Source organism: Oryx dammah, unplaced genomic scaffold, assembly GCF_014754425.2.
Source record: "Oryx dammah isolate SB20612 unplaced genomic scaffold, SCBI_Odam_1.1 HiC_scaffold_5, whole genome shotgun sequence".
Classification (NCBI taxonomy): domain Eukaryota; kingdom Metazoa; phylum Chordata; class Mammalia; order Artiodactyla; family Bovidae; genus Oryx; species Oryx dammah.
The window spans coordinates 86,045,036-86,071,043 of NW_024070189.1; the positions used below are offsets into that span (position 1 = coordinate 86,045,036).

A 26,008-nucleotide genomic window follows, 5' to 3' on the forward strand; every position below is an offset into this window, starting at 1 on the left:
TTGACTTAGTCTATGCTTTGCACTGTTTACAATAGCAAGGTGTCAAGGGAGAGAGTTGAGCATGTGGAAGATTCCTTCTTTAGACTGAAAATTCCTGTTTGATTCTCTATTACGTTGACATTGGGTAAAGGGAGGTTAGGGGAAGTTATGAGTGAGAGAGGCTACTGTCTACTGTCCTCACTTCTGGGCAATATTCACCCTTTGTTACTGGCTGTCCCTTTCTCGTGTCCATGTCGGAAAAGGCCACACCCAAGAGTCCTGTCTTACCAGTTACTAATACTTTTATTATGTATTTATTTAATATTCAATGCTGATACTTTTGAACCGGTATCAAATATATTTGAGTTATTTTTCTCCTCATGCTAATAAGTATCATCTGAGTTGCTGAGCCGTCTTGCCTTACATGCTGTGTGCTCGGTGGTGTGCGACCTAGATGGAATCACTGGGCCTCGGAGGCAAAGATCAGATGAATAAAAACCTCATTAGGACCTGGCACTGACTTTCCTTTAGCACTTACCAACTCTAATTGTCTGTTTACTTGGCTCTCTCTTTTCCCCACTGAATTGGATCTTCCATGAAGGAAAAGTATTTGCTTATCTACTATTAATTTCCCAGTATGTTACATAACATCCCGTAAAAGGTAAATATTCCATAAGTGTTTGCTTTTGAGTAAATACTGAACTCCTTAAAACATCCACATCTTCCTGCTTCATACTCATTTGTGAACTACTCTAACAAAATGTTCATAATAATTTTATTTTAATAGCAACAAACCCAGTTAGGCACTGAATAAGAGCCTAACTCTGAAAAACGTGTTAAAGTCTCAGTTGCTCTGTGGATGGCAGAATGAATATAATTTTTCCTGGTGAAACAGAGGCAACTCATTGTTTTTTTTTTTTTTTAAGTAGTTTGGCCTGTGGGCTACAAACAAATGAAAAGTAATTTTATCCCAAGTAACAATCACCTTTGGGGAATCCTAGAGCCTGTGGTATCCTGAATTGCTGAAAATAACTCAACTCTGTGGTCTCCTTAAGACATACATCTGTAGATGCTGCTCTGCCAGTGGGGATTATTTAGTTATTTGTGACACTGCCTCATAGGAAGTGCACAGAATGTTGTCCTCTCTTGCCTTAGACTCTGGGGATATTTGCAGGAAATTAGATACTTTACCTCTGAGAAAATTCACTGGCTCTAGTTGTTTGTTTCTTAGTTCAAAGCATTCCTTTGCCTTTGCCATGGGATGTTGTGGCCATCCCCAGGGCATTTTTTTTTTTTTAATCAGAGCTACCTGTGTTGTCTTTTACCCTCAAGAACAAGTCATGCCCTGGAGGGGTAAGAGTTAAGAACCAGGTGAGCCCTTTCCTTGTCCTTATAACTTACTCTTCACTGAACCACGATGTGCTGCAACTTGTCACGGCTTTACTTTAGTACAGTTTGGCCCATTTGTCTTCCTTAGTCTCTCCAATGTCTTCTTGATCAGATTATTGCTAATCATCTTGTAAATGTCTATTACCATTCCTTTGCTGATATTTCTTTTTTAACCTGTTTTGTGTCGATCATCTTCCAGGTTTACTATTTCTATTCTGATATCAAATTCTTTTTTTCCAGCCCTTTTTTTTTTCCTAATTTGTGGATTTTTCCTTTTCAGAATTATACTTTGCACAAACTTTCAGGTCAGGTTGACTTGCTTCTCACCTGAGCTCTTGTTTAAGATGTACTTGATTAGGAACTTCCTCAACCACATTACATCTAGATCACGTGGATCACTAGAAAAAATATTTCCTGAACTTAAAAAAAATTAAAGGTTGACTGTGGCTTTTCTGTCCCTTGAAATTGCTCAGTATTTGCCAAACCATTTTCATAACTCTGTGTGAACTTGGCCTCCCTCAGAATGTTAAGGATGAGAAGGAAGGAATAACCCATCTTTTCTCTTATACCAAAAATGAAGTGAATAATCTTCAAGAAATCCTGTGACATGGCTGCTATAAATAACACCATTTTATGGCTATAGAGATACAGGTCTTAGAAAGAAGGTTAACTTCCAGTCTATGTGGCTAAAAACTGAAGCAACTGAAATGCTAGCCAGGCAATAGAATTTCCAGTCCCAAGCCCTACCTATTAAATCTCCAGGGTAGTTTTTAAACGAATGCATTTTCCAGTGATATAATTTTAGAAATAATCGGGAGAGGAAATGGGGAAAGAACTAAGTCAAATATTCATATATGAATATCTTATTAAATATTAATTGAGTCCAAGACTCTTGAGAGTCCCTTGGACTGCAAGGAGATCCAACCAGTCCTTTCTGAAGGAGATCAGCCCTGGGATTTCTTTGGAAGGAATGGTGCTAAAGCTGAAACTCCAGTACTTTGGCCACCTCATGCAAAGAGCTGACTCATTGGAAAAGACTCTGATGCTGGGAGGGATTGAGGGCAGGAGGAGAAGGGGACAACCAAGGATGAGATGGCTTGATGGCATCACGGACTCGATGGATGTGAGTCTGAGTGAACTCCGGGAGTTGGTGATGGACAGGGAGGCCTGGCATGCTGCGATTCATGGGGTCGCAAAATGTCGGCCATGACTGAGCGACTGAACTGAACTGAAGGGCCAACAGTCCTAATGGATGCTGGGAATAGCTCAGTGGACAAGGAAGACCAGACTTGCCCTACTGGACTTTACATTCAGAGAAAAGAGGCAGATGTTAATAGACAAGTAAACCACGTAGCAAAACAAGAGAGAACCAGACAGTGGTCAGAGCTTTGAGGGAAATAAGGCAAGGTGATTTTACAAAACCTCTGGAGCAATGCTGTAGTAGTGGATGGCCTGGAAATAGCTTACAGAGAAGGTGACATTGGAGCTGAGAAGTGAATAGTTGGTGTTTTAGTCATTGTTGTTAAGAATTAGAAATAAATGTTTCCAAATGTGCCAAAAAGTTTTTACATAAAATGAAATCCTTCCAAAGCCAAAATAAAACCAAACATTGCTGAAACATCTTATTTTACCCCAGATAAATGGAGAAAAGCAAACATCAAGTCTCTTTTCTCTCTCAAGTTTATCTTTCTCTCTGTCTCTCTTTTTGAGGATGAAGATTCAAAGTCACGTATATTATGTTCAATTTAATACAACAAAGGACATTTATTTTTCTATTTCATTTTTATAGGTAACATATAGACAAAGTTTAGGAAGTAAGAAAATTCTAAAAGACCTGAAAAAAGGAAAAAGAACTGTCTTCTGTTGCACCTGTCCCCACCTAAGATTCTCACACTACAGTGATAATCACGTTCAATCTTTGTTATTTTCTTAGATTTTTGCATCCATTACTGTAAAATAATGCATTTATACACTGTTTCTTTCTTTTTCAGTTTTATGTATTATATATTCATTTATTCTTTTAAAAACTATAGACCCAGAAAGTTGATATGAGGAGGGTGGTGGGAGGGGGGGTTCAGGGTTGGAAACTCATGTACACCTGTGGCGGATTCATGTCAATGTATGGCAGAACCAATACAGTATTGTAAAGTAAAAAATAAATAAATATGAAAAAAAAATTTTTTAATAAAAACTATATTTTTATGTTATTCTTTCCTCCCATATCTCTTCTCTCCCACTTTCTTTTAAAATAGTTGTATCATTTGTTTTAATTAGATCAGTTAAGATCTGTTAATCTAGATATATTAAATCTGTTGTCAATTAGATCATGATTTAATGGCTCAGAACTTAAGTTTAATGATGAATGATACAAATATTATTCACATATAGGCCATATTATTTACAATGATTATATTTCCTTTCTTGCATATCCTTTTCACAAGTTTTAATAATCTGACTCATTAAAAAAATTTTTTTTTACCAGCCTATTATTAATTCATACCCAAACTCTTCCTCAGAACTATGAATCTCCTGTCAAATGTTCAAAGATCCATATGTTAGTGGTTTACCAGTTTCGGCTTCTTGGAAGCATTTCTCTGTAAGCTCTCCATTGTCTTGCTCTAATCTGAACTGGTTGATTATCCATCATTCTGACCCCCTCACCCCTTTTTTTTAATTGGAGCGCTGCTTCTTGAATTTAATGTCTGCCTTTTTCTTGGGTATGGTAAGCCAAATAATGACCCCTCAAAGATGTGCACATCCTAACTGTTAGAACCTGTGTATATGCTACTTGACATGGCAAACAAGACTTTATAGATGTAATTAAGAACGCTGAGCTTTTCCGCCCGCTCCCCTCTCCCCTCGAGCGCCGCTCTGGCCGCACTGCGCTCGGTCTGAGCTCCGGGCTCCTGCTAAGCCAGCGCCGCTGTCGCCTCCCTCCAGTCGCCATCATGATCATCTACCGGGACCTCATTAGCCATGACGAGATGTTCTCCGACATCTACAAGATCCGGGGGGTTGCGGACGGGCTGTGTCTGGAGATGGAGGGGAAGATGGTCAGTAAGACAGAGGGTAACATCGATGACTCGCTCATTGGTGGAAATGCCTCCGCTGAAGGCCCCGAGGGCGAAGGTACCGAAAGCACAGTAATCACTGGTGTCGATAATGTCATGAACCATCACTTGCAGGAAACCAGCTTCACAAAAGAAGCCTACAAGAAGTACCAAAGATTACATGAAGTCAATCAAAGGGAAACTTGAAGAACAGAGACCAGAAAGAGTAAAACCTTTTATGACAGGGGCTGCAGAACAAATCAAGCACATCCTTGCTAATTTCAAAAACTATCTGTTCTTTATTGGTGAAAACATGAATCCAGATGGCATGGTTGCTCTGCTGGACTACCGTGAGGGTGGTGTAACCCCATATATGATTTTCTTTAAGGATGGTTTAGAGATGGAAAAATGTTAACAAAGTTGGCAGTTACTTTGGATCAATCCCCTGTCGTCAAAACTGGCTGGCCACTGCTTTTCATCCACACAACACCAGGACTTAGACAGATGGGACTGATGTCATCTCGAGCTCTTCATTTATTTTGAATGTTGATTTATTTGGAGCGGAAGCATTGTTTTTGAGAAAACGTGTCATGTAGGTTGTCTAAAAATAAAACACATTTAAACTCAAAAAAAAAAAAAAAAAAAAGAACGCTGATACAAGGAGTTTATTCTGAATTATCCAGATGGGCCCTGTGTAATTACCTTATAGAGGGAAGTAGCCGAGTTCTGTCAGAGCCCAAGAAAGAAGATGTTACGCTTTGCCTTTGAAGATAGAGGAGGAGACCGTGAGCCAACATACGCAGGTGGCTTCTAGAGTCTGGAAGCAAGGAGACAGATTTCCCCTTAGAGCCTCCAGAGGAGCACAGCTCTACCTACACTTTGAATTTAAGACTTCCAACTTCTGGAACTGTAAGATAATAATTTTCTATTGTTTTAAACCACTCAGTTTGTGGTAATTGTTACATCACCAATAGGAAACTAATGTGGTGGCTTATTCTCTAATTTTGGCAGTTGTCTGACATCTTGAAAAAGAATGGATGGAAGATATCTTTTTGATGATCTATATATCAAAAAATGGGCTTCCCTGTGGTGCTAGTGGGAAAGAGCGTTCCTGCCAATGAAGGAGACGTAAGAGATGCAGCTTTGATCCCTGGGTCAGGAAGATTCCTGGAATAGGAAAGGGCAACCCAATCCAGTATTCTTGCCTAGAGAATTCCATAGACAGAGGAGTTTAGTGGGCTATAGTTCATAGGATTGCAAAGAGTTAGACACGACCGAAGCGACTTAACACACACACACACGTGTCAAAAAATATCTTCACTTTTACCTAAGAGTTCATTCAGGATGGAAATAGTTTTCTGTCAGCATTTTGAAGGTATTTCTGTCTTGTACTTTTGCTTCCAGTCACAAGTTTGACGCCATTCTGATGCCTGATCCATTGTTTTGGCCCATTTTATTTATTTTTCTTTTAGGAAGCTTGTAATATATTCTTTTTGTCTCCAGTGTTGAGAAATTGCCTGAGGGTATGCTTTTGCTTTAGTGGGAGTCATCTTCTATCTATTGTATTACCACTAGTAATATGGAAACGATGGACGTGAGTCTGAGTGAACTCCGGGAGATGGTGATGGACACGGAGGCCTGGCGTGCTGCGATTCATGGGGTCGCAAAGAGTCGGACACGACCGAGCAACTGAACTGAACTGAATATGGAAACTTAACCTTTTCATTCTGGAATATTTTCTAAATTATGTATTTGATAACTTTCTTCCCTTTCTTTTCTCTCCTCTCTCTTTATGGAACTCCTATTACTTGGCTTTTAGACATTCTGGACTGATCCTTGGGGTTTCCTTTTCCCGCTTACGATTTCTGTTTCTGGCTTTGCTCTGCTTTCTAGAGGTTGCCTTATCCATATGCTCTAACTCTTCTGAAGTTTGTCAGTTCTTCTATCTGATTCTTCATTTTCAAGAGATTTTTCTTAAGGTAAAGTAATTAGCCTCCAATTAAAATAAATTAATTAATTTAAAAAAAAGATTTTTTTTGATCTTTGAGTTTTCTTTAAAATTTGCCATTCCTTTTTCATAAAAATAGGATTTTCTCTTCCCTTTGAAAGGAAAATAATTAAACTGTTTGACTCTGTTATGAAATCAGTTTTACCTTCCCAGTAATTTTGGTTTTTGCATCATGTAGGAGGCTTTTCTAAAATGCATGATGTTCCTTGTCTACCTAGTCACATTTAAGACCAAGGCACTGGAAAACTGATTGGGAATTATATGCATCAGTTTGTATGCATTTGTTTGCACCAGAGACATAGGCTGCTGATCAGTGCTCTTTGCTAAAGGCTTCTTTGGCTTGGCTCTTTCAGGAATGAAATTTTTACAGTTATCATAGGTCACCCTATCCTCCCAAATTTTGCTGATCATTTATTTCAGAGTGATCAAAATCAAATCCCATATGACTGTACAGTGGAAGTGAGAAATATATTTAAGGGACTAGAACGGATAGACAGAGTGCCTGATGAACTATGGATGGAGGTTCATGACGTTGTACAGGAGACAGGGATCAAGACCACACCCATGGAAAAGAAATGCAAAAAAAGCAAAATGGCTGTCTGAGGAGGCCTTACAAATAGCTGTGAGAAGAAGAGAAGCAAAAGCAAAGGAGAAAAAGAAAGATATACCCATTTGAATACAGAGTTCCAAAGAATAGCAAGGAGAGAAAAGAAAGCCTTCCTCAGCAGTCAATGTGAAGAAATAGAGGAAAACAATAAAATGGGGAAGACTAGAGATCTCTTCAAGAAAATTAGAGATACCAATGGAATATTTCATGCAGAGATGGGCACAATAAAGGACACAAATGGTAGGGACCTAATAGAAGCAGAAGATATTAAGAAGAGGTGGCAAGAATACACAGAAGAACGGTACAAAAAAGATCTTCACAACCCAGATAATCATGATGGTGTGATCACTCACACTCACCTAGAGCCACACATCCTGCAATGTGAAGTCAAGTGGGCCTTAGGAAGCAACACTACTAACAAAGCTAGTGGAGGTGATGGAATTCCAGTTGAGCTATTTCAAATCCTAAGAGATGATGCTGTGGAAGTGCTGCACTCAATATGTCTGGAAATTTGGAAAACTCAGCAGTGGCCACAGGACTGGAAAAGGTGTTTTCATTCCAATCCCAGAGTAAAGCAGTGCCAAAGAATGCTGAAACTACCACACAATTGCACTCATCTCACACTGGTGGCTCAGAGGTTAAAGTGTCTGCCTGCAATGTGGGAGACCTGGGTTTGATCCCTGGGTCGGGAAGATCCCCTGGAAAAGGAAATGGAAACACACTCCAGTATTCTTGCCTGGAGAATCCCATGGACAGAGGAGCCTGGTGGGCTACAGTCCACGGGGTTGCAAAGTCAGACATGACTGAGTGACTTCACTTTCACTTTCACACGCTGGTAAAGTAATGCGCAAAATTCTCCAAATACGTGAACCATGAACTTCCAGATATTCAAGCTGGATTTAGAAAAGGCAAAGGAATCAGAGATCAAATTGCCAACATCTGCTGGATCATCAAAAAAGCAAGAGAATTCCAGAAAAACATATATTTCTGCTTTGTTGAATATGCCAAAGCCTTTGACTGTGTGGATCACAACAAATTGTGGAAATTCTTCAAGAGTTGGGAATACCAGACCACCTGACCTGCCTCTTGAAAAACCTATATGCAGGTCAGGAAGCAACAGTTAGAACCGGACATGGAAGAGATTGGTTCCAAATAGGAAAAGGAGTACGTCAAGGCTGTATATTGTCACCCTGCTTATTTAACTTATATGCAGAGTACATCATGAGAAATGCCAGGCTAGAGGAAGCACAAGCTGGAATCAAGATTGCTGAGAGAAATATCAATAACTTCAGATATGCAGATGACACCACCCTTATGGCAGAAACTGAAAAAGAACTAAAGAGCCTCTTGATGAAAGTGAAAGAGAAGAGTGAAAAACTTGGCTTGAAGCTCAACATTCAGAAAACGAAGATCATGACATCCGTTCCCATCACTTCATGGCAAATAGATGGGGAAACAGTGGAAACAGTGGCTGACTTTATTTTCTTGGGCTCCAAAATCACTGCAGATGGTGATTGCAGCCATGAAATTAAAAGACACTTACTCCTTGGAAGAAAAGCTCTGACCAACCTAGACAGCATAATAAAAAGCTGAGACATTACTTTGCCAACAAAGGTCCATCTAATCAAAGCTATGGTTTTTCCAGTAGTCCCATATGGATGTGAGAGTTGGACTATAAAGAAAGCTGAGCGCCAAAGAATTGATGCTTCTGAACTGTGGTGTTGGAGAAGACTCTTGAGAGTCTCTTGGACTGCAAGAAGATCCAACCAGTCTATCCTAAAGGAGATTAGTCCTGGGTGTTCATTGGAAGGACTGATGTTGAAGCTGAAACTCTAATACTTTGGCCACCTAATGCGAAGAGCTGACTCATTGGAAAAGACCCTGATGCTGGGAAAGATTGAGGGCAGGAGGAGAAGGGGACGACAGAGGATGAAATGGTTGGATGGCATCACTGACTCGATGGACATGGGTTGTGTAGACTCCGGCATTTGGTGATGGACAGGGAGGCCTGGCGTGCTGCAGTTCATGGGGTCACAAGAGTCAGACATGGCTGAGCAACTGAACTCAATTATTTCAGAGACGACGACTTTAATCCCTTATCTGGGAGATATAAAGTGTCTGCTGGCATTCTTAAAGACAAATGGGAAAAGGGACCCATACATTTCATTGTTCAGTATATAGACACTCCTTATTACCAAATTCAGACTCAAATTGAAGAAAGTAGGAAAAAACCCTAGACCATTCAGGTATGACCTAAATCAAATCCCTTATGATTATACAGTGGAAGTGAGAAATAGATTTAAGGGCCTAGATCTGATAGATAGAGTACCTGATGAACTATGGAATGAGGTTCATGACATTGTACAGGAGACAGGGATCAAGACCACCCCCATGGAAAAGAAATGCAAAAAAGCAAAATGGCTGCCTGAGGAGGCCTTACAAATAGCTGTGAAAAGAAGAGAAGTGTAAAGCCAAGGAGAAAAGGAAAGATATAAGCATCTGAATGCAGAGTTCCAAAGAATAGCAAGAAGAGATAAGAAAGCCTTCTTCAGTGATCAGTGCAAAGAAATAGAGGAAAAGAACAGAATGGGAAAGACTAGAGATCTCTTCAAGAAAATTAGAGATACCAAGGGAACATTTCATGCAAAGATGGGCTCGATAAAGGAGAGAAATGGTATGGACCTAACAGAAGCAGAAGATATTAAGAGGTGGCAAGAATACACAGAAGAACTGTACAAAAAAGATCTTCATGACCCAGATAATCATGGTGATGTGATCACTCATCTAGAGCCAGACATCTTGGAATGTGAAGTCAAGTGGGCCTTAGAAAGCATCACTACGAACAAAGCTAGTGAAGGTGATGAATTCGAGTTGAGCTATTTCAAATCCTGAAAGATGATGCTGTGAAAGTGCTGCACTCAGTATGCCAGCAAGTTTGGAAAACTCAGCAGTGGCCACAGGACTGGAAAAGGTCAGTTTTCATTCCAATTCCAAAGAAAGGCAATGCCAAAGAATGCTCAAACTACCACACAATTGCACTCATCTCACACGCTAATAAAGTAATTCTGAAAATTCTCCAAGCCAGGCTTCAGCAGTACGTGAACCTTGAACTTCCAGATGTTCAAGCTGGTTTTAGAAAAGGCAGAGGAACCAGAGATCAAATTGCCAACATCCGCTGGATCATGGGAAAAGCAAGAGAGTTCCAGAAAAACATCTATTTCTGCTTTATTGACTATGCCAAAGCCTTTGACTGTGTGGATCACAATAAACTGTGGAAAATTCTTCAAGAGATGGGAATACCAGACCACCTAACCTGCCTCTTGAGAAGTCTGTATGCAGGTCAGGAAGCAACAGTTAGAACTGGACATGGAACAACAGACTGGTTCCAAATAGGAAAAGGAGTATGTCAAGGCTGTATATTGTCACCCTGCTTATTTAACTTATATGCAGAGTACATAATGAGAAACACAAGCTGGAATCAAGATTGCTGGGAGAAATATCAATAACCTCAGATATGCAGATGACACCACCCTTATGGCAGAAAGTGAAGAGGAGCTAAAAAGCCTCTTGATGAAAGTGAAAGAGGAGAGTGAAAAAGATGGCTTAAAGCTCAACATTCAGAAAACGAAGATCATGGCATCTGGTCCCATCACTTCATGGGAAATAGATGGGGAAACAGTGGAAACAGTGTCAGACTTTATTTTTGGGGGCTCCAAAATCACTGCAGATGGTGACTGCAGCCATGAAATTAAAAGATGCTTACTCCTTGGAAAAAAAGTTATGAGCAACCTAGATGGTATATTCAGAAGCAGAGACATACTTTGCCGACTAAGGTCTGTCTAGTCAAGGCTATGGTTTTTCCTGTGGTCGTGTATGGATGTGAGTTGGACTGTGAAGAAGGCTGAACACTGAAGAATTGATGCTTTTGAACTGTGGTGTTGGAGAAGACTCTTGAGAGTACCTTGGACTGCAAGGAGATCCAACCAGTCCATTCTGAAGGAGATCAACCCTGGGATTTCTTTGGGGAATGATGCTGAAGCTGAAACTCCAGTACTTTGGCCACCTGATGCGAAGAGTTGACTCATGGGAAAAGACTCTGATGCTGGGAGGGATTGGGGGCAGGAGGAGAAGGGGACGACCAAGGATGGGATGGCTGGATGGCATCATGGACTCAATGGACGTGAGTTTGAGTGAACTCCGGGAGTTAGTGATAAACAGGGAGGCCTGGCGTGCTGTGATTCATGGGGTCGCAAAGAGTCGGACACGACTGAGTGACTGAACTGAACTGAAATCCTTCTGGTTTTCGATTTGCCTGGGGTCCTATAGAGTCTCCCTGATTTAATTTCTCCACGTCATCTCTGAGGATGGAGGATAGAATCTATGTTTTGTACAGCTTCTTTAAAAATTTTCTTGGCAGTCTTCTTATATCAAATCCAACTGTACCCCTATGATTCCTCTCAGTTCCTGAGAATTTCTTGGGTTATGAGGTCCAAAACAGCCAGATTCTCGCTTCCTCCATTCACAGGTTTTCTTGCTGTCTAATTTTCCATCTCATTTGCAGAATTAGATAACTGTCATTCCCTCCTCTGTTCACTTTATTCTTACGGATTTCATTAAATCTTTTCACTGTCATTTCACTAAATTCACAAGAGAGCAGTGGAAACAAATTGCGTTTAATCTTTCATGTGTAACTGAAGTTCAAGAATTTATCTTTCCTTTTTTTTTTTTTTTTACAATCATATTGATTTCTAGCAAGCACATTTCTGTGGGCTCCAGTGCTTGGCTTCTAAGTCAGAAAGTCACTCCCTTGTTTATTGAGGGACATGACAGAATAACTGATGAGCCTGTAAAATCATATAGTCCTCTCCCAATTTTCTGGCTCTGTTGACCACTGGTAATTTAAGTGCCTATGGCAGCACCAGCGGCATCGTGTGCCCTGCCATTGCCATATCCATGTGTCATATAACAATGGTTTAAAATTGATGATGCAAAAATTAGAGTTTTTCTTAGACGTATATTTTACTCAAAGACTGCAAAAGATACAATTTATTTTAATAGTATTGAGAAACCATGTCATTGGTTTTCTTCTTTCTTTAGTAGAATTTTGTTTTTTAAAAGGTAATTTCTAAGAATTTTCCTGATACTCCAATCCAATTTCTTTCCTTTTTAACTTTTTATTTACAGTCTTCTGAATGTATATTTTCTGATTAAGAGGATACACTCTTCATATCGGGCCGTTGGATTTAGGATCTGTCCTATAACCACATTTTTAAGTTTCAGGAGAGGCCCTAGTTCTAATACTTTGGGATAAATTAAAGAAATTCTTACTTACTCTTGTTTAGGGGATATTTATCTCTATGGCTCCTTAATCTTAACCTTTTTACAAGGGAGGATCTTAATTCCTTTAGTCTATGTTCAACTGATATCTTTTGTCATTTTAATTGTGTCTTTGGACCTTCTCCAGCTTCATTACATTTGTTTTAAGGTTCGTTAACCAGAAAGTCATATGGTACTTCTGGTGTGAATGCTTTATGAGTTTTTAATCAGGATAGAATTTTGTTTTCTGTTTGGCTCAGTATATTTCCTGATGAGATTCAGAGTTTGTTTGTTTTTTTTTTAATGAACTTCATTTAAAAGTCTTCAGAACATCTGATGGTAACTGGATTGACTTCCAGAACAAAAGTGGGATCTTTAGGTCTGTTATTTTTATTTAGACTAAAAATGAGAGACTGGAAGGCTTCTTAGAAGTCCTGTCACCCAGTTCCCTGTGCTGAAACAAAAGATAGGATGCTAAGGATGAGCATAAGAATGTTGTGTTAATCACTCAGTCATGTCTGACTCTTCACGACCCCAGGGACTATAGCCTGGCAGGCTCCTCTGTCCATGGAATTCTTCAGGCAAGACTACTGGAGTTGGTTGTCATTCCCTTCTCCAGGGGTCTTCCTGACTCAGGAATCAAAACTGGGTCTTCTGCGTTGCCAGCAGATTCTCTACCGTCTGAACCACCAGGTATAGGTCACTCAAAAACCTATTTTCTCACTGCATACTTCTGCCTAGTAGATCATCGGTGGCTCAGACTGTAAAGAATCTGCCTGTATTGCAGAAAATATGGCTTTGATCCCTAGGTCTGGAAGATCTCCTGGAGGAGGGAATGGCAACCCACTCCAGTGTTCTTGCCTGGAGAATTCCATGGGCAGAGGAGCCTGGTGAGCTACAGTCCTTGGGGTCACAAAGAGTTGGACACGACTGGGCAACTAACACTTTCACTTTCATGAATGAATTCAGAGTGCCGTATACTGTTCTTTCCTTCCCTAATATTACCTACCTTATTTCTATCCTCTCTAGTTTCCTTCCCTCTTGTCTGTTTATAGTCCTTACAACTTCTCATACTTCCACCTACGATTTCCATACTTCTCTCAGTCCCGCCTCCTCTGAATCTCTTATCCTTTGTGAATTTTTGTCCTCTCTGAAAACAAGAGGATTAAAGATCAGAGCTCTGATTTGCCTGATTTCCATTTTTGCCCCATTATTGTCTGTGTTTCATGCAGCAGTTTGTTTATAAAAAATAAAAAATCTAAAGAGAAAAAGCAAAGAATAAGGCAGATTCACTAAGATAAGCAGGGACTAGAGTTGGAGATGGCACCCCACTCCAGTACTCTTGCCTGGTAAATCCCATGGACGGAGGAGCCTGGTAGGCTGCGGTCCATGGGGTCGCTAAGAGTTGGACACGACTGAACGACTTCACTTTGACTTTTCACTTTCATGCACTGGAGAAGGAAATGGCGACCCACTCCAGTGTTCTTGCCTGGAGAATCCCAGGGATGGTAGAGCCTGGTGGGCTGCCGTCTATGGGGTCGCACAGAGTTGGACAGGACTGAAGTGACTTAGCAGCAGTAGCAGAGTTGGAGAGAAAGCCAGTGTGTATTAGTCACTCAATCGTGCCTGACTCTTTGTGACCCCAAGGACTGGAGCCCACCAGGCTCCTCTCTCCATGAGATTTCTAGTCAAGGATACTGGAGTGGGTTGCCATTTCCTTCTCCAGGGGATCTTCCCAACCCAGGGATTGAACCTGGGTATCCTGCACTGCAGGCAGATTCTTTGCCAACTGAAAGCCAAGATGACTCTTAATTCTTCCCAGGACTCAGCTATACTCTCATGTCTTATGGTTGCATAAAACATCCCTCTCTCCTTATAATATATTTTGCTTCTGTGCTTGTGAAAGTTCATTTCAGTACTAGTAATTGAATCATCCTACTTAACACCCTCTGTTTAAAGAAAATGATGAACTATTTGAATGTTTGTATGTTGAAAATAATATTATGAGCTAAAACACCACCTATAATGTTGTTTCTGTAGGGAAAATGTGTGTAATGTAAATAATAATGTAAATGACTCTTTGGAATTGAAACCTAAATTCCAAATTTAGGATTGCTGATTTTATCAACTGGGCCTGCCTGGTAACTCAGCTGGTAAAGAATCCATTGGCAATGCAGGAAACCCCAGTTTGATTTCTAGGTCAGGAAGATCCCCTGGAGAAGGGATAGGTTACCTACTCCAGTATTCTTGGGCTTCCCTGGTGGCTCAGGCAGTAAAGAATCCACCTACATTGTGGGAGACCTGGGTTTGATCCCTGGGTTGGGAAGATCCCCTGGAGGACGGCATGGCAACCCACTCCAGTATTGCCTGGAGAGTCCCCATAGACAGAGGAGCCTGATGGGCTGTTGTCCACAGGGTCACAGAGTCGGACACTACTGAGCAAGTAAGCACAATTTTATCAATTACACCTTTAAAATCACATGTTGAGGTCTTTTCCCCCTTTACTTTCTGTCTGTAATGGGGGCTAGGCCCCACGTTCTGATCCTCAGAGGCGATCTTTAGCTGTTGTTGACTGTTGAAATTCTGCCTTGGCCATCAGTCTATCCCAGTGAACTTATTAACATTTTCAGTCAGAGCTTTTGAAGGAATAAGTCAGTATCAGTTAAAAATTTGTCATGTGAAGAAGCACAGCATGATACTGAAGGAGAAAAGGCTTTTGCAGCATCTACTGCCCTCTTACCCAAAGATCCTCTTTGCCATAAAGTTTTTAAAATGCACAGTGAAAAAAAAAATAAGATGGAAAATCTAGCCTTTAAATCAAATTGGCTCAGCTAATAAACAGTCTCTGAATGTTCAGCCTTGCTTTTAGGTAGCTGAGTTTTAGTGCATGACGTGTGTATGTATGTGTGTGTCAGAGGGAAGGGGACTGGGGGTAAGCTTTGAGTTGCCAGTGAGGCATTTTAGGTCACATAAGGAAAAAAAATAGATAAGCACTATCTGTTATTGCTGAGGCAATATCCAGTGAACATCAGTTAAAACAGAAGGTTTTGAATCAGGGAAAAATAATTTTAAAGAGAGCTGTTGTTTTTCTTAATTATAGGGTAAGAATGAAGCTAATTCACTGCTTCCCACTCACCCCCCCCAACCACAAATAAAGGAATCTCAATAGCATATCATTCAGTACAAGAACTTTACCATCAGTTTTATTCATCAGCAAAACCAAAGAAACAATTGCAGGATGTTCTCTATTATTTAGTACGGAATGCCTTTATCACTTTATGTCCTTGTCTGACATTCCTTGTTGTTTGTTTCCATTAAATGTTTGGCTTTTAGTTTCATAGTGCAGTGCCAAATACTTAAGTCAGCACATAGGAGTTTATATTACTTAGAGCTTTACGTCAATGTCACCTCTTGCTTAAAACAGTTGGTCAGCACCACCTACTAAGTTGAGTATAGTGGAAACCGTAGAAGGCCATTATTACTTTGGAAAGCAAAATGAATAGTGAACTATATTAAAAGTATTATTGAGAAGGAATTGAGTGGCAGACTATTTGATACCAATAGTGATTTCATTTTTAAAAGGTATAATAAAATCCTAAACTTTTCCATATGATAACATGTTAAAAGTTAATCATTTTTTCTCCTTTTGCTACCTGTTCAAAAGTGAAGGCAAATGCTTTTGCTGATAGCCAGGGGTGGAGAGGGGAGGACATTTCAAAGAATTGCAAAGCTGAATTATTCTGTTGTCATTTTTCTAAATTATTCTAATGTGACTTTCAGAACATGCCTTCCATAGATCATTTATTCATTTAGTAGTAATGCTTATGAAAGTAGATAAGCCAGATTTCCTTATGTGATTTTATAATTTATAAGGACAATTTGGCGATGATAAGTTTGGATGCTTCCCTAAGACACTTTGGCTATTTTCCTCTAACCATATGACAGGCCTCATTTCACATACCTTTCAAATCCCTCCTCTAAATCTTTTCCTTTGGGGATGGTTTCAGCCTACAGTAAGAACCATTTGCTTCTGAAGGTGGTTGTTTGGGACTAGATGCTGCTTGGGAGTTCCTTTTCTTTCTTTCTCTGTGGACTTTTAAGTGGAATGTCCTTGAAATTATGATGCATAATTCTTTTTTCCGCCATGTCCAGGATATTCCCGATAATTTTTGATTTACATTATTTCCAGATGCATGTACCAGATACATTTGTATTAATTGCTCTGCATATTGTTCTTAAGTTTTTCTCACCTCGAAAGTTCACAGATGTAGAGAACAAACTTCTGGTCTCTACATCCCCCATCTCTGTAATGTAGAGGGGGATGGGGTGAAGTAGGAGATTGGGGCTGACATATATACATATTATATATAAAATAGATAACTAATGAGAACCTAGTGCATAGCATAGGGAGCTCTACTCGGTGCTCTGTGATGAACTCTAAATGGGAAGGAAATCTAAAAAAGAGTGGATATATGTATACGTTATGACTGATTCACGTCACTGCATAGCAAGAAACTAACACAATGAAAGTATATTTCGATAAGAATTAACTTTAAAATAAATAAATAAGGTTAAAATAAAGCCAAATTATAGACACAGTGAAGTTTGAATCTAATGTGGCTTATTTTAAACAAGTCCCTCCAAATAACTACTTTGTTTTTAATGTATTTTTGTTTGCAAGCCTGTATCATCCTTTATGTTCTATGATTCACTGGCTTCCATTTCAGTTTTAAATAATCAATTGGGGTGCCTGTCAGTTGCTGATACTTCTGTTTATGTGACTTTTGTGTTTTTAAAATTTATACAAGACTGTATCTAGTGTTTTATATCTTGGAAGGTTATTTCTTTGGTTTCCAGTACCAGAAACGTCTTTTTATTTAGAGCCAGTTATCATGAGTACAGGGCTTCCCTCGTAGCTCAGTTGGTAAAGAATCCACCTGCAATGCAGGAGACCCCGGTTTGATTCCTGGGTCAGGAAGATCCACTGGAGAAGGGATAGGCTACCCACTCCAGTATTCTTGAACTTCCCTTGTGTCTCAGCTGGTAAAGAATCCGCCTGCAATGCAGGAGACCTGGGTTCAATCCCTGGGTTGGGAGGATTCTCTGGAGAAGGGAAAGGCTACCCACTCCAGTATCCTGGCCTGGAGAATTCCATACAGTCCATGGGGTCACAAAGAGTCAGATACAACTGAGTGACTTTTGCTTTCACTTTCCTCACGAATACAGATTTTTGTCCCACTTCATACTACTGTATTTTATAAGTTCTCTTTTTAAGACTAAAACTACATCTTTTTAGCTAAATAGCAGTTTCCAGAGCATTGCGCCATTGTTGAGTCAGTATTTCTTGAATCTACATAGTCTGTCCAACCTAGTCTGCTCACTCATCCACCCTCTTAGGTGATAATTTCATACAGCACATCCTTCCTGAATATCACTCTTAGCCTCTTATTTCACTGAGAGAAATAGAAGCAATCAGAAGCGAGCTTGAGCCAGCCACTACATCTATTCACTCACTTGTGTCTTTCCCCATATATTGTGCCCTGTCTGTTTATCCTAATTAACTCTTTATGTTCCAAGGAAATGTCAACATCTCTGTCTTGTGACAATCCTTTTTTTTTCCTTGCCTACTTGAAATAGTTGCTCTAGAATTCTTTGCTGTTTCTCACTCATTCATAAGTTTTCCCCCTCAAGTGAATTGTTCTTATCAGCTTGCAAACATAAAACTCACTTGTCCTACATCTTCTTTCAGTTACCATCTTGTTTCTATCTTTTAAATTTTTTTAAATTTATATATGATAAAGTTCACTCTTTCAGTCTGTTTTCCAGAGTTCCTGTATCATTTTGCATTCCCACCAGAGAGATTTACAGCTGCTCTGCTTTATTGCTAGTACTTTGTATTGTCAGCTCCTTTTCCTTTTATCTTTCACCCTCTTGTTTTCTTCTTCCTCTACCTCCTCTTTCTTTTTAATTTCATATATTCTAATAGGTATATAGTGGTATCTCATTGCAGTTTTAATTGACATTTTACAAATTAGCAATGACATTGAGCATGTTTTTGTGTGCTTGTTTGCCGTCATTTATTTTCTTTGATTGGATATCTGTTTACATTTTTTCTCCATTTTATGTTGTTTGTTTTCTTACTGTTGAGATTTGAGAGATTTTAATATACTTTAAAGACAAGTCTCTGTCAAATATACGATTTCAGAATATTTTCTCCCAGTCTTTAGCTGCTCTTTCTTTCATTCTCTTATTATTCCTTTGTTAATTTTTTTTTTCAGAGGGAAAAGTTTTAATTTTGATAAAACCCAATTTGTCTCTTTAAAAAATAAGAAGTCACATTTTTGGTATCAAACCTAAGAACTGTTTAACACAAGATCAATAAATTTATATTCTCTATTTCCCCTTTAATGTTTTATAGTTTTACATTTCACATTTGGGATTAATTATTTAGCAATAGGTGAGGTATAAGTTGAAGTTTGTAATTTCTTTTCATATGGATGTTCAGTTGTTCCAGCACCATTTGTTGAAAGCACTATAGTTTTTCTGTTTAATTCTGTTTGCATCTTTATTAAAAGCCCATTGTATCCTAATCTGTGCAGAACTGTTTCTGAGTTGATTGGTGTCTCCCTGATGATCAGTGTGATGTAGAGCATCTTTTTTTGTGGCTATTGGCCATCTGTATGTCTTCTTTAGAAGTGTCTGTTCAGATCTCGGGTCCATTCTTCACAGATTATTTGTTTTTGTTGCTGAGCTATAAAAGAATTATTTGCATATTTTATTAACTCTTTCCCTGATACATCAGCTCAGTCATGTCTGACTCTTTGTGACCCCATGGACTGCAGCAGGCCAGGCCTTCCTGTCTATCACCAACACCTGGAGCCTACTCAAATTCATGTCCATCACGTCAATGATGCCGTCCAACCATATCATCCTCTGTCTGCCATCCTCTTCTCCTCCTGCCTTCAATCTTTCCCACCATCAGGGTCTTTTCAAATGAGTCAGCTCTTCGCATTAGGTGGCCAAAGTATTGGAGTTACAGCTTCAGCATCAGCCCTTCCAATGAATATTCAGGATTCAGGACTGATTTCCTTTAGGATGTACTAGTTGGATCTCCTTGCAATCCAGGGGACTCTCAAGAGTCTTCTCCAACACCATAGTGCAAAAGCATCAGTTCTTCAGCACTCAATTTTCTTTATAGTCCAACTCTCACATCCATATGGGACTACTGGAAAAACCATAGCTTTGATTAGATGGACCTTTGTTGACAAAGTAATGTCTCAGCTTTTTAATATGCTGTCTATGTTGGTCAGAGCTTTTCTTCCAAGGATTAAGCGTCTTTCAAATTTCATGGCTGCAGTCACCATCTACAGTGATTTTGGAGCCCCCTAAAATAAAGGCTGTCACGGTTTCCATTGTTTCCCCATCTATTTGCCATGAAGTGATGGGACCAGATGCCATGATCTTCGTTTTCTGAGTGTTGAGCTTTAAGCCAACTTTTTCACTCTCCTCTTTCACTTTCATCAACAGACTCTTTAGTTCTTTACTTTCTACTATAAGGGTGGTGTCATCTGCATATCTGAGGTTATTGATATTTCTCCCAGCAATCTTGATTCCAGCTTGTGCTTCATCCAGCCCAGAATTTCACATGATGTACTCTGCATGTAAGTTAAATAAGCAGAGTGACAATATACAGCCTTGACGTACTCCTTTTCCAATTTGGAACCAGTCTGTTGTTCCATGTCCAGTTCTAACTGTTGCTTCTTGACCTGCATGCAGATTCCTCAGGAGGCAGGTCAGGTGGGCTGGTATTCCTAACTCTTGAAGAATTTTCCACAGTTTGTGGTGATCCACATGGTCAAAGGCTTTGGCATAGTCAATAAAGCAAAAGCAGATGTTTTTCTGGAACTCTCTTGCTTTTTTGATAATCCAGCAGATTTTGGCAATTTGATCTCTGGTTCCTCTGCCTTTTCTAAATCCAACCTGATACATAGTTTGCAAATATTTTCTTCTGTTCCATACATACATTGCTTCTTCATGTAGTTAACTGTCTATTTTTCTTTGTAGAGTTTTCAATTTGATATAGTCCCAACTGTTTATTTTTGCTTTTGTTGCCTATGTTTTTGGTGTCATATCCAAGACATACAGAATAGGTGGAAGTGTTCCTTTCTCTTCAATTTTTTGGAAAAGTTTGAGAGAAGTGTCACAAACTCTAAATGTTTGGAAGAATCACCAGTGAAACCATCTAGTATGGAATTTTTCTTTGTTGGGAGGCTGTTGATTACTGCTTTAGTCTCCTTACTCATAAATCTATTTAGACTTTCTGTTTCTACACGATTCAGTCTTGTCAGGTTATATATTTCTAGGAATTTATCTGTTTCTTCCAAGCTACCCAATTTGTTGGTGTATAATTTTTCATACTGGCCTCTTACAATCTTATGTATTTATGTGATGTCAGTTGTGATGTCTTCTCATTCATTTACAATTTTGTGTAGTTGAAACTTCTTTCTTTCTTGTTAGAATAGCTAAAAGCTTGTCCATTTTATCTTTTAAAAAAATATTAGTTTCATTAGTATTTGTCTATTGTTTTTCTTATCTCTATTTCATTTATATCCTCTCTGACCATTGTTTCATCCTTCCTTCTCCTAACTAGGTTTAGTTTGTTCTTTTTCTAATTCCATGAGACATAAAGTTAGGTTGTTTATTTGAGTTTTATTTTCTTAATGTAAGCATCTGTCACTATAAACCTTCCTCTTAGAATCATTTTTGCTGCATCTCATAAGTTTTGGTGTGTTGTATTTTTTTCATTTCTTTCAGGATACTCTGTGATTTCCTTTTTGATTTTTCCTTTGATCCATTAGTTGCTCAGGAGTGTGTTGTTATATTCCACATACTGGTGAATTTTTCAACTTTCTTCCTGTTATTGATTTCTCATTTCATACCTTTATGGTTGTGAAAAAGAAACACAATATTATTTCTATCTTCTTAAATTTGTCAAGGCTTATTTCATGGCCCAGCATGTGATGTATCCTTGAGAATGTTCTATGAAGAGATGCTTTAGAAGTATTTTGATTGCTTTGTAAATATTTGTTGGATGAAAGAATGAATCTACTTTTATTTATTTATTCCTAGGTCAAATTCCCCAGTAATCCATTCCCCATCTAATAGCCACAGTGATATTTTAGAAATACAAACTCAAAGATTTCCCTGATAACTTGGAATGAAAATAAAATTTTTAACCAGGCCTGAAAAGCCTTAAATGATCTGACCTCGCTGCTCACCTTGAAGACTGAGTCACCGTGGTTCACTCACATCCTTTTCTGCAATTTCAGCCACCTGCCTTTCTTTTCTACTTTTTTAATGTTCATTGGAGCATAGTAGTTTACAGTGTTGTTTATTTTCTGCTGTGCTCTGTGCTTAGTGCTGTGCTTAGTCGCTCACTTGTGTCTGACTCTTTGCAACCCCATGGACTGTAACTTGCCAGATTCCTCTGTCCATGGGGATTCTACAGGCAGGAATACTGGAGTGGGTTACCATGCCCTCCTCCAGCGAATCTTCCCAACCCAGGGATCGATCCCGGGTCTCCCACATTGCAGGTGGATTCTTTACTGTCTGAGCCACCAGAGAAGCCCTTTTCTCCTGTACAGCAAAGCAAATCAGCTATATATTTACAGGTATCCCCTCTCTTTTGAATTTCCTTCCCATTTAGGTCACCACAGAGCATTAAGTATAGAGTTCCCTGTGCTATATAGTAGGGTCTCATTCGTTATCTGTTTTATACATAGTAATATATATATATATTATACATTATATAATATGTGTATATATGTGGTGCATATATATATAATGTATATACATATACATATACTATGTATATGTGATATATATATTGCTATTAATTATTTAATAGTATATTAATATATACTATTACTATTATATATATTACTAATATATAACTATTAATTATTTAATAGTATATTAATATATACTATTACTATTATATATTACTAATATATAACTTAATTATTTAATAGTATATTAATATATACTAATATACATAATATTAATGTATATTAATATATATTACTATGTAACGTGTATATATATATGTATATATATATTACTATGTATATATATACATAGTGTATATATACTATTATATGTACATAGTATATGTATATACTATATATATAGTACATATAGTATATATGTATACTCTCTATATAGTAATATATATTACATATATTACTGTGTGTACATATAGTACATATAGTATATATGTATACTCTATATATAATAATATATATTACTGTATGTACATATATTACTATATGTACATATGTACTATATTACGTATAGTACATATGCACATATATTACTGTGTGTACATATAGTACATCTAGTATATATGTATACTATATGTATATTACTATATATCTATACACATATATACATCTATATATATATGCCATTCCCAATCTCCCAATTCACCCCACTCCTCTTTCCCCTTTTGGTGACCACACTGAAGGTTCCTTGTGCTGTGCCATGCTGTGCTTAGTTGCCCAGTTGTGTCCGACTCTTTGCAACCCCATGAACTGTAGCCTGCCAGGTTCCTCTGTCCATGGGGATTTTCCAGGCAAGATGCTGGAGTGGGTCGCCATGCCCTCCTCCAGGGGAATCTTCCTGACCTAGGGATTGAGCCCGCATCTCTTAATGTCCCCTGCATTAGCAAGCAGCTTCTTTACCACTAGCGCCACCTGGAAAGCCCGAGCTTCCTTGAGGACACCAAATTCTTCCCTGCCTCAGGGCCTACCCTTGCTTCCTGCCTGGAATACTCCCACTCCCTACTAGTCTTTCGGTAAGTTTATTTTCAGTCAGATCTTAGTTTCAAATATAAGAACTTTCTTAATACTGTTTTTTTTCTAATGTTAAAAAGTAACACTCAAAGCATCAGAAAATCTAGTGACAGAGTATGGTGTTTCCTAACTTCATTAATTTTATTCAATGTGTTTAATGGTTTTCATCTTTATTGAGGATTTCAGTGTTTTATTTAAAAATACTATAGATTTTCACTTTAGGGTAATTATAGATACATTGGAATATCTCTATTTGTGGACAAAAGATTGAGAACAGGAGGAGGAGAGGGTGGGAGAGACGGTAAGATTGAAAGAAGCAGATGCTGTTTTAACCAGTCTCCTGTTTAAGCTAACAATATAAAGTGGAAGATGGTGCAATTTTTTACAAACAAAAAGAAGTACCTTTTATGCTCTGATCTTAAAACTGCCATATAATATTACTTTATTGATCTTTGCAATGTCAGTAAAGTAAGTAGGTGTTAGGAATTTTGACTTGCAGCTAAAAAAAGGCAACGAAGAAGAAAAAGAGACGTTTGGAATTGAGCTTGCTGTGAAGACTGAATAAAAGATACTTTAATTTCTAACTCCTGCTGTGGCACTTCTTGGGTCTTATTTTAACTCTATTTGATTAAAATATTAATTTTTTTTCTGCTAGTATTTGGGGGAATACAAAGCTAAATGATTGAGTTCAGCCTTTAAGGACATCCTAATCTAGGTGAGGAGACAAGCACCTACAGCTAACCACACGTATATTAAGCTCTATAATCAGTGAATATTGGTAGCAAACATGATAGAGTAAGAATTTAGAAGCAATTCACTTGAACTGAGGAGAATTAGGAGGTATTTTATGACAGAACGGAGAAGGCAATGGCACCCCACTCCAGTACTCTTGCCTGGAAAATCCCATGGATGGAGGAGCCTGGAAGGCTGCAGTCCATGGGGTTACTGAGGGTCGGACATGACTGAGCAACTTCAGTTTCACTTTTCACTTTCATGCATTGGAGAAGGAAATGGCAACCCACTCCAGTGTTCTTGCCTGGAGAATCCCAGGGACGGGGGAGCCTGGTGGGCTGCCGTCTATGGGTCGCACAGAGTCGGACACGACTGAAGTGACTTAGCAGCAGTAGCAGTTACGACAGAAGTGGTTTTGGATCTTGGCCTAACTGAGGAGTTTGACAGATGGAGACAGAAAAAGAGCGTTTTTTACCCTCTCAAAGTATGTGGAGTTATTCACAAGTATGATGTATTTTATGGAAGAGAATAAAATCTGGTGCTACTGAAGCATGGAGTGTGTAGAAAGAGATGAGTTTTTCTACTGCCTACTTTGTTCCTCATGAAAAATTCCCTAGGCCGGAACATTCCTCCTTCTCTTGTTCCATGGGACATTTTCTGTAAAATGTTTTGTTGACTGTGTGTTTTCATAGAACCTGTGTTTCCTCTTTCATTTATTTTTCAGTCATTCACTCATTCATTTTGTAACACATTGAATTGAAACCTGTCATGTACAGATCATTTTGCTAAGTATCCTGTAGGCACAGTGTTAAAGATGACAGACATAATCTCCTCTGGAGTTCATAGTCTAGTGGAAAAAGATAAGTAATAGATGCTATTCATTTATTCAAGCAATATTAATTGTTGATCACCTACTATGCATGATAAGAGCCAGAGATACAGCAGTGAACAAAATGGACAAAAGTCCCTGCTTGATGGAAGCAGGTGATAAAGTGATCTGACCTAATGTGAGAATTGATGGAAAGTGCCCTCCGAAAAGACCTTTACTTTGAAATTTGGTTGCTGTGTTGTCTCCCCACTGTGTAGCATCTCACACTAGGGGAACTGTTATACAAATGAATAAGAAGAATTATACTACTACATACACATTAGCTATTGATAGAAGTCATAAGAGTAGTAGTAGGTAAGAGTAGTAGTAGGATAATCCTTATTGTGAGTTAGTTTACAAATGTACTTTAATACAGTTTATCATTTATTCCTTACAATTACCTTATAATGTAAGTATTATTATTCTTCCAACTTTCCAATGCAGAAAATGAGTCTTAGCATGTGAAGACTTTTCCCCTAAGGTCCCAAAACTTGTAAATAGGAAAGCGAGAATCTTAACCCACATTAGGTGACATTACATCAGCATGAATCTAGAGTACATTTGCATGCTTTGCGTGTTGTATAAAGTCTGCATTTGTCACTGTAGTGCTTGTCAAAGATCTCACAAGTGTCCTGAGGTCCCTTTGATGATATGAAGTAAGGGTTTAGAGAAGACTTGATGAGAAAGGTGTGTGCCGTGTATCTTCCCCACCCTCTAGAAGTTTCTGGATGTCTCCTTGCCCAGTTAGATTTTTTTTTAACCCTATTTTATTTTATTTTTTTTTAATTTTTATGTTTACTTTATTTTACTTTACAATACTGTATTGGTTTTGCCATACATTGACATGAATCCAACATGGGTGTACATGAGTTCCCAAACATGAACCCCCCTCCCACCTCCCACCCCATATCATCTCTCTGGATCATCCCCGTGCACCAGCCCCAAGCATCCTGTATCCTGCATTGAACATAGCCTGATGATTCGTTTCTTACATGATAGTATACATGTTTCAATGCCATTCTCCCAAATCGTCCCACCCTCTCCCTCTCCCTCTCCCTCAGAGTCCAAAAGTCTGCTCTACACATCTGTGTCTCTTTTGCTGTCTCGCATACAGGGTCATCATTGCCATCTTTCTAAATTCCATATATATGTGTTAGTATACTGTATTGGTGTTTTTCTTTCTGGCTTACTTCACTCTGTATAATC

At 38.7% G+C, this 26,008-nt stretch overlaps 1 pseudogene; it reads left to right on the plus strand.

Moving 5' to 3' along the window:
- Positions 1 to 4,202: 4,202 nt before the first annotated feature.
- LOC120864729 lies at positions 4,203 to 5,064 on the plus strand (annotated as a pseudogene).
- The last annotated feature ends 20,944 nt before the right edge of the window (positions 5,065 to 26,008 follow it).